A 9,647-nucleotide genomic window follows, 5' to 3' on the forward strand; every position below is an offset into this window, starting at 1 on the left:
ACTGTTGGCTTGGATGATATGGTTCATGAGTTTAATTTCTCTAAATTTAGTAAACAACATCGTGAGGAAGAATTACCTAGTAAGGATGAAATTATTGGTCTTGCTTCTATTGCCGTACCTCCTAGTGATCCTTTAGAACACTATTTGCTAGACCATGAAAATGATATGTTCATCAATGAAAGAAGGGAAATAGATGAAGTATTCTTTAAACAGGAACCTATTCTGCATCACAATTTGCCTGTTGAAATTTTAGGGTATCCTGCTCCACCCAAGGGTGATCCCGTGTTTGAGCTTAAACCATTTCCTGATAATCTTAAATATGCTTATCTTGATGAAAAGAAGATATATCCTGTTATTATTAGTGCTAACCTTCCAGAGCATGAAGAAGAAAGATTATTGAAAACTCTGAAGAAGCACCGTGCTGCTATTGGATATGCTCTTGATGATCTTAAGGGCATTAGTCCCACTCTATGTCAACATAAAATAAATCTGGAAGCAGATGCCAAACCAGTTCGTGATCCTCAACGACGTCTGAATCCTAAAATGAAAGAAGTAGTAAGAAAAGAAATACTAAAGCTTCTGGAGGCAGGTATAATCTATCCCATTGCTGATAGTGAGTGGGTAAGTCCTGCCCATTGTGTCCCTAAGAAGGGAGGTATTACTGTTGTTCCTAATGATAAAGATGAATTGATTCCACAAAGAATTATCACATGTTATAGGATGGTAATTGATTTCCGCAAATTAAATAAAGCTACTAAGAAAGATCATCACCCCTTACCTTTTATTGATCAAATGCTAGAAAGATTATGCAAACATACACACTATTGCTTTCTAGATGGTTATTCTGGTTTCTCTCAAATACCTGTGTCGGCTAGAGATCAATCAAAGACTACTTTTACATGCCCTTTTGGTACTTTTGCTTATAGACGTATGCCTTTTGGTTTATGTAATGCACCTGCTACATTTCGAAGATGCATGATGGCTATATTCTCTGACTTTTGTGAAAAGATTGTGAGGTTTTCATGGACAACTTTTCCGTCTATGGTTCCTCTTTTGATGATTGCTTGAGCAATCTTGATCGAGTTTTGCAGAGATGTGAAGAAACTAATCTTGTCTTGAATTGGGAAAAGTGCCACTTTATGGTTAATGAAGGTATTGTCTTGGGGCACAAAGTTTCTGAAAGAGGTATTGAAGTTGATAAAGCCAAGGTTGATGCTATTGAAAAGATGACATGTCCCAAGTGAGGGAGTCCTAGATTAGGGGGTGTCCGGATAGCCGGACTATAACCTTTGGCCGGACTCTGGACTATGAAGATATGGGATTGAAGACTTCGTCTCGTGTCCGGAGGGGACTCTACTTGGCGTAGAAGGCAAGTTAGGCAATATGGATATGTATATCTCCTCCTTTGTAACCAACCTTGTGTAACCCTAACCTCTCCGGTGTCTATATAAACTGGAGGGTTTTAATCCGTAGGACAACATACAATCATACCATAAGCTAGCTTCTAGGGTTTAGCCTCTCTGATCTCGTGGTAGATCTACTCTTGTACTACCCATATCACCAATATCAATCAAGCAGGACGTAGGGTTTTACCTCCATCAAGAGGGCCCGAACCTGGGTAAAACATTGTGTCCCTGCCTCCTGTTACCATCCGGCCTAGACACACAGTTCGGGACCCCCTACCCGAGATCCGCCGGTTTTGACACCGACATTGGTCCTTTCATTGAGAGTTCCTCTGTGTCGTCGCCATTAGGCTTGACTGCTCCTACTATCATCGATAGCGATGCAGTCCAGGGTGAGACTTTTCTCCCCGGACGGATCTTCGTGTTCGGCGGCTTTGCACTACGGGCTGATTCGCTTGGCCATCTGGAGCAGATTGAAAGTTACGCCCCTGGCCACCAGGTCAGGTTTGGAAGCTTAAACTACACGGCCGATATCCGTGGAGATTTGATCTTCGACGAATTCGAGCCTCTGCCTTGTGCGCCACGCGGTCATGATGAGTATGAATTAGCTCTCGCATCGGACAGTGTTAAGGAGATCGCACCTACAGCCGCTCTGACCTTCAATTCGGAGCCAGTTGCGCCTTCCACGGACGGGTGGATGGACCCCGCCACAGGGGCCTTACCCTCAGCAGCGATCGAGCCGAACATCGACCTTACCTTGCACGAGAGCCGTGTCGTTAAACCGCCTGATCCTTCTCCGGCCATGGACTCCGAACCGCCTGCGCCCGTTCCTATCGAATCTGATTGGGCGCCGATCATGGAATTTACCTCCGTGGATATTTTTCAGCACTCGCCCTTTGGCGACATACTGAACTCGTTAAGGTCTCTCTCTCCTTATCAAGAGGATCCTGTCCGAACTATGTCCGGCGGAACTGGGATGCGGACGACAAAGAAATTCGCGACCCACCCACCACCCACTTAGTAGACACTGTCGATGACTTAACCGACATGCTCGACTTCGACTCCGAAGACATCGATGGTATGGACGATGATGCGAGAGACAAAGAGGAACCACTGCCCATAGGGCACTGGACGTCCACCTCATCACATGACGTATACATGATGGACACACCAAAGGAAAACGACGACGAGGAACGGGAGGATGCAACGAAGAGCTGTCCCATCGAGAAGCAGTCAAAGCGGCGGCGTAAGCGCCACCCCAAATCCTTCCTTGACAGAAATAATGATCATATAGACCTAGCGTTAGAGCAGGGCGAACCACTGCCGAACCACAGCAACACGGAGAATCAAACCGAACAAACCAACTCTGTCAAGGATAATAGTCCGGAGGACATAACACCGGACAGACGCCCGGAGCAACAAAATGCCCATCAAAGGCTTGTTGCCACCGCGAGGAGTCTAAAAAGGTAGAAGCAAAGGCTCAAGGCGGCGCAAGACACACTCCAAATCAGATGGAGTAAAATACTCAACACAGCAGCGAAGTATGGCGGTAATCGCCTCACCAAGAGCTACCCGAAGCGGAAGTTGCTACCTGAATTCGATGAGGAGGCCTTAGATCCCCCGCAACCAAAAATTAAAACGGCCACCCGGCCGGATAGACGACCTCACGGCCAACATGGAGTGGCAAGCAATGCCGCACAGAAGCCAATACGCGATCCACACAAGTGCTCGCATCAAAAGGACGGAGCAACTAGATCCATCTATGGACCGCGCAAGCGCACTCCAGCACAAGATGCAACACACCAAACGTCCGAACACCACGGCACGCCCAGATACAGGGGCGCCGCACACCCCCTATGTTTCACCGATGAGGTGCTGGACCATGAATTTCCAGAGGGATTCAAACCCGTAAACCTAGAGGCATACGACGGAACAACAGACCCTGGGGTCTAGATTAAGGACTATATCCTCCACATCCATATGGCTCAAGGAGACGATCTCCACGCCATTAAATACTTACCCCTCAAACTCAAAGGACCAGCTCGGCACTGGCTTAAAAGCCTCCCGAAAACTCCATTGGAAGCTGGGAAGAGCTCGAAGACGCTTTTCGGGCAAATTTTCAAGGGACTTATGTTCGACCTCCGGACGCGGACGATTTGAGTCATATAACTCAACAGCCCGGAGAGTTAGCCCAAAAGCTTTGGAACAGGTTTCTTACTAAAAAGAACCAAATAGTCGACTGTCCGGACGCCGAAGCCTTGGCAGCTTTTAAGCATAGCGTCCGTGACGAATGGCTTGCCAGACACCTCGGCCAAGAAAAGCCGAGAACAATGGCAGCATTAACAAGCCTCATGACCCGCTTTTGCGCGGGTGAGGACAGCTGGCTAGCCAGATGCAGCACTAGCGACCCCAGTACATCCGAAGCTAGAGATGGAAACGAGAAATCATGGCGCAACAACAATAACAAACGCCGGAATAAAGAAGACATCACGAAGAGCACGACAGTAAATGCCGGATTCAAAAGTTCTCGGCCAAGTCAGCAAAAGCCGCCTTCTAAAGGTGCCAGAGACGAACTGTCCAGCCTAAACAAAATTCTGGACCAAGTATGTCAGATCCATAGCACCCCTGGTAAACCCGCTAATCATACCCACAGAGAATGTTGGGTCTTCAAGCAGTCCGGCAAGCTCAACGCCGTACACAAGGGGGAGGATACACCAAGCGAAGACGAGGATGAGCCTATCAAGCAAGACACTGGGGAACAAAAGAAGTTTCCACCAGAAGTCAAAACAATCAACGTGTTACACGTGATCAAGGGAAGCAAAGCGGCACTCCCAGAGAGGCATGCCCAAGGGCCTATCACAGTGAAGTCCTACCACTGGTCATCTCAAACGAGCACTTTCGACCATCGTGATTACTCAGCAAGTATCCGGCGTGCAGGATGGGCTGCCCTGGTATTAGACCCAATAATTAACGAATACCACTTTACACGAGTCCTGATGGACGGTGGCAGCAGTTTAAATCTGATATACCAGGATACAATCCGCGAAATGGGGATAGACCCAACGAAAATACGCCATAGCAACACTACCTTTAAAGGAGTAATGCCAGGCCCAGGGGCTCACTACACGTGCTCCCTGCTACTAAAAGTTATATTCGGCTTCCCCGATAACTTCAGTAGCGAACATTTAACCTTCCACATTGCTCCGCTCCAAAGTGGTTATCAAGCACTACTTGGATGCGAAGCTTTTGCTCGCTTTAATGCAATACCGCATTACGCTTCCCTCACGCTCAAGATGCCCGGTCCACGTGGCATCATTACAGTGAACGGAAATATTGAGCGATCTTTGCGCGCCGAAAAGAATGCGATTGCCTTAGCAGCCGCACACTAAAAACGGCCTCACCAACTAAAGCATTCGATAGGTCGTCAAGACCACGGACACGGTTAGACGAGTCCGGCGCAGCTATATGTAATTCATACCGGATTGAGGGCCACACCCCTATTAAATACAAGGGGCTCAACGCACGCAAACAAGTGGCAATTTTTTACTCATTTTTAATTATACATGGTTTCTTTAAAAAACCACCTTTTTGCATGACAACTTTTTCACCTAAGCTCCTCTCTTTTACAGATGACCATTGTGCTACACCCGTCCAGGATACGGCACAACAGAGACACAGGTGCAGACGTGCAGCAGGGACCCGTCCCAAGGATTCTCTTTAGATTAAGACCCTGCGTAAACCTTTTTCACTGTCTCTTGTTGATGCACATCCCCCGGATTCACAGTATAACCGAGGAGGAGGCTGGCATCTTGGCATGTGGCCATGTCAGAATTTCGCACGTACCTGGACACCAGGGGCTTATTATCATGGGCACTGCTCAGCCCGTTTTTATAAAGACTGAATACCTTAGGGAGTGTTCGGCGTCGCGAGTTTGGTCTTATATGCATCAGCTCCGAATCATGTCTTTGGTCAAATGTTGGGTTTGCCCGGCTCCTGTGTTTTGCTGCCTTACGTTCCGCTCTATCGGCTAAGGCGGCACCAGGAGAACTACTGCGATTGTGCCCCGGTTCAGCCAGGCGAGCACCTCAGTAGAGAAAGCCGAAAACTGACTGTCATGATATAGCGTGAGACTGGTCAACCACTCGATGACCTATTGGAGTCTTCGGGATTCCTCCGCATTAACGAAGGGCCATTTCCCGGCCAGGCACACACGCGCCCCGAGTTCGGGCGAGCGCGGCGCCACCAGGGGCTATATAGTAGTCCCCCTGTCAAACTCCTATGGCTAAGTGAAAGTGATAAAGCATTATAGTCCGATTGCCTAGTTTGCTGCGCTATCACCTCGTTCATGGACCAAGACGTTGGATCAAGTGTGAGAATGCACCTTCTGCGAACACCCCCGCATTATATGCGTGGGGGCTGAAGCCGACGACTGCCATCTTTCAGATTATATACACATATACCTCAACGGCCGCGCAAGAGGCATTATAATACTTGCAGGCACAAGTATAAAAAGCTTCTACAATTCATCAAAATATTGTTTTACAACAATACACGTTATTCGAACATAATATCCTTCGAGCACTGCGTCTCTATCAAACGAGCGCCTTGCATAACTTCCTGAAAATAGTGCTCAGCAGGTATTCGGCCTCCGTTCGAATCTTGGGATGCAACAACGGCGGCCTCCATCTCCGCCCAGTATGTCTTGACACGGGCAAGGGCCATCCGTGCACCCTCTATGCATGCTGACCTCTTCATCGCATTGATATGCGACACGGCACCAAGGAACTGCTGCACCAAGCTAAAATAACTGTTCGGCTTTGGCCTTTCCAGCCACAGATGATTAACGACATCCTTCATGGCGAGTCCGGACAACCTATTCAGTTTGGCCCATTCGGCCAAATGATCGGTCAACGGAAGTGGACGCTCCGGATTGTTGAATTATGACCAGAAGAGCTTCTCCACTTCGCTATCTTTCTGATCTCGGAAATGTTTGGCTGCATCAGTGGCACTCGCAGCTAAATCCAGATATGCGTCCGCCGAACTCCACATCCGGTTCAACGGAGCGTATTTAGGATCTCCGAACTTCATCCGCAGCATAAAGGGCTTTCCAATCGCGATATCTCCGGCCTGACGCAGCTCCTCCTTCATCGCTCTCATCGTAGAATGAGCATCCTTGGCCGCTGTAGTGGCCTTCTCCAGGTCTGTCCGCTCCGCCCGATCTTCTTTTTCAAGAAGCTTGCAGCGGTCAGCAGCGTTCTTTAACTTCACAGCCATTTCGGCCATTTCCTTCTTGCTTCGGCAGTGAGCAGCCTGTTCGGCTTTCAGCTCTTCAATTGCCTTCACGGCAGCCACATCACTTCTCCTGGCTTGCTCCTTGGCTTGGGCAAGTTCCGCCCAAAGGTTCTCCATGGCAGCGGCCCCATCTGCATCAAGCGCACACGCTGTAAGATACTGGCATCAAGCTCCTCTTACCAGGTGTCCCTAGAGAAATTACATACCTTGTGCCTCGTCAAGCCGCTTGTTGACAAGCGCGATGTCGGCATCTGCCATGTCAAGTTGCCGCGTTAGCTCGGCAAATTCAATAGTCCGGCTGGCCACCGGACACTTCGCCACCTACATAGGAAGGCGTAAAAATTACACCTGGGACTATGATCCTCTGCGTGCTGTCGTCTTCGACAACACACAGAGTCTCAGGGGCTACTATCTACACAGGGCGCATCTTATATGCGGAACTGTCAAAAGGTACATCACCTCGCGTACCTCAAAACCTGTCAGTAAACTCCTGACGGCCTCGTGCAACCCGCTTTCAGCGGACAAAATCCTTTCAATTACCGTACCCATCAACGTACGGTGTTCCTCTGAGATAGACGCTCGCCCTAACAGATCTTTTAGTTCATCTGACCGAGCACCAAGCGGTGCCGGACTCGTTCGATGGCCTTTTTCAAAGACCGGACACGGATGACCTTGGGGGGCCATATGACTGCCTTCCGGCCCTGCCGGATTCGGAGAAACCCTCCGCGACGATACCTCAGGATCGCCCCCCTCGTAAGGCGGTACGGCAGGGGGAGGCGTTCCGCTCTCCATCATCTCCGGAAGAAGATCCCCCGAAGATGAGCTCTGCTGAGAAGGGCCGAGATCCGAACTACAAGGTAAAATTTCGGTTATTTTCCTCAGAAATAAAACAAGGATTTCTCTCATTTTAAACCTCCCCTCTCTACTTACGGCTCGGTGGAGGGCTGATCCCCTTGAGGGCATAGTACGACCGAGGCATCCCCCGGCACAGGACCCTCTGGCGAAGATTTCTTCCCCCGCTTTGAGACCATGAACTCCGGGTCTTCAGAGGCAGTCCTCTTCCTCCCCTGAGTAGAGGAATTTTCGATTACTCCTTTCCAGACAGCCTCCTTCGGGGAGGCAACAACTTCTTTGTCCCCCCTTCGCTTTCTTCCGAAGGCACGATCTCCAGCATCCTGGTTAACACGGGATCCGGCGAGGTCTCGGGAAGGGGGCCCGGACACCTGATTAACTTCGCCTTCACTACCCACTCCTGTTTCAAAGACAACTCTTTTAAGAGTGATGTTATGATAAATGAACGGATGGTGTGTCCGGGCATAGGGCTACTTACTTGAGTATCCGGACAATTGCAGCTCAGACCTGCGTCCTCCGTAGAATCCGGACACACTACTTGTGGTCTGAAGAACAATTTGTACATCTCCACGGGCGTCATGCCAAGAAAATGTTGGAGAACTCGTGGTCCCTCCGGGTTGAACTCCCACAGGCGTAGGGGGCGACGTTTGCAGGGCAGAACTCGGCAAATTAACATAACCTGCGTCACCATGACCAGACTGATGTCTCTTTCTAGGAGATCTCAGATGCGGCCCTGCAACAGGGGCACGTCCTTTGCCGACCCCAGTCCAGCCCCTTATTGACCCATGACGCCAGTCATGGCGGGGGACCCGAGCGGAAAGCAGGCGGCGCCACCCACTTGGTGCTCCTGGGAGCTGTGATATAAAACCACTCTTGTTTCCATAAGCTGAACTCCTCTTGAAAGGAGCCCTCGGGCCATGGAGCGTCAGTACTCTTGCTTATAACAGCGCCTCTGCACTCCGCGTGCTGTCCCTCAATCATCTTCGGCTCTACTTTAAAGGTCTTAAGCCATAGTCCGAAGTGAGGAGTAATACGGAGGAAGGCTTCACACACGACAATGAACGATGAGATCTGGAGGATGGACTCCGGGGCTAAGTCGTGAAATTCCAGCCCATAATAAAACATGAGCCCCCTCACGAAGGGATCCGTAGCGAAGCCTAGCCCTCGGAGGAAGTGAGACACGGACACCACGCTCTCACTAGGCTTGGGAGTAGGAATAACCTGCCCGTGAGCAGGCAGCCTATGCGAGATTTCGCCGGTCAAAAACCTGGCCTCTCTCAGCTTTAGCACGTCTTCCTTCGTGACGGAGGAAGGCGTCCATCGGCCTCGAAGGTCGGAGCCGTACATCGTCGAAGGTCCGAAGTGCCTGAAATCTGGGGCCTTGGGTGTTGGAACTCGAGGCGAAGGGCGAATTCGATTGAGACCAAAAGAAAGGAGTAAGGCCTTCGTCTCTTTATAAGAGGTTTAATACCAAGAGCCCTCCTAGTGACCGTTTGGGACTCGCCTTTGATCGAGGAGACACACCAACGGGCATGATTGGGTTACCCACGTCCGTATTGATGAGAATCCCGTAAATAAAGGGGACACGATCTCTGCTTGGACAAGACATGCCAAGGAAACCGCCTCGCAAAACGCGATGAGGTGGGACAGTAAAAACGGTTCAAATAAAGGCTTGGCTGTGGCGTGATGACACGCTACGAAATACGTCAGCAGATTAGATTTGTGTAAATATTATTCTCTCTATGGCAGTATGTGGAACTTATTTTGTAGAGTCGGACACTATCCTTGTGTTCAAAATCTTCTATGAAGTATTCGGAGGAGGAACCCGCCTTGCAATGCCGAAGACAATCTGCACGCCGGACTCGTCGTCATTGAAGCCTGGTTCAGGGGCTACTGAGGGAGTCCTGGATTAGGGGGTGTCCGGATAGCCGGACTATGACCTTTGGCCGGACTCTTGGACTATGAATATACGGGATTGAAGACTTCGTCTCGTGTCCGGAGGGGACTCTACTTGGCGTAGAAGGCAAGCTAGGCAATATGGATATGTATATCTCCTCCTTTGTAACCGACCTTGTGTAACCCTAACCTCTCCGGTGTCTA

This window comes from Triticum urartu, chromosome 3A, assembly GCF_056163025.1.
Source record: "Triticum urartu cultivar PI428250 chromosome 3A, HENAU_Tu73, whole genome shotgun sequence".
Taxonomy (NCBI): Eukaryota; Viridiplantae; Streptophyta; class Magnoliopsida; order Poales; family Poaceae; genus Triticum; species Triticum urartu.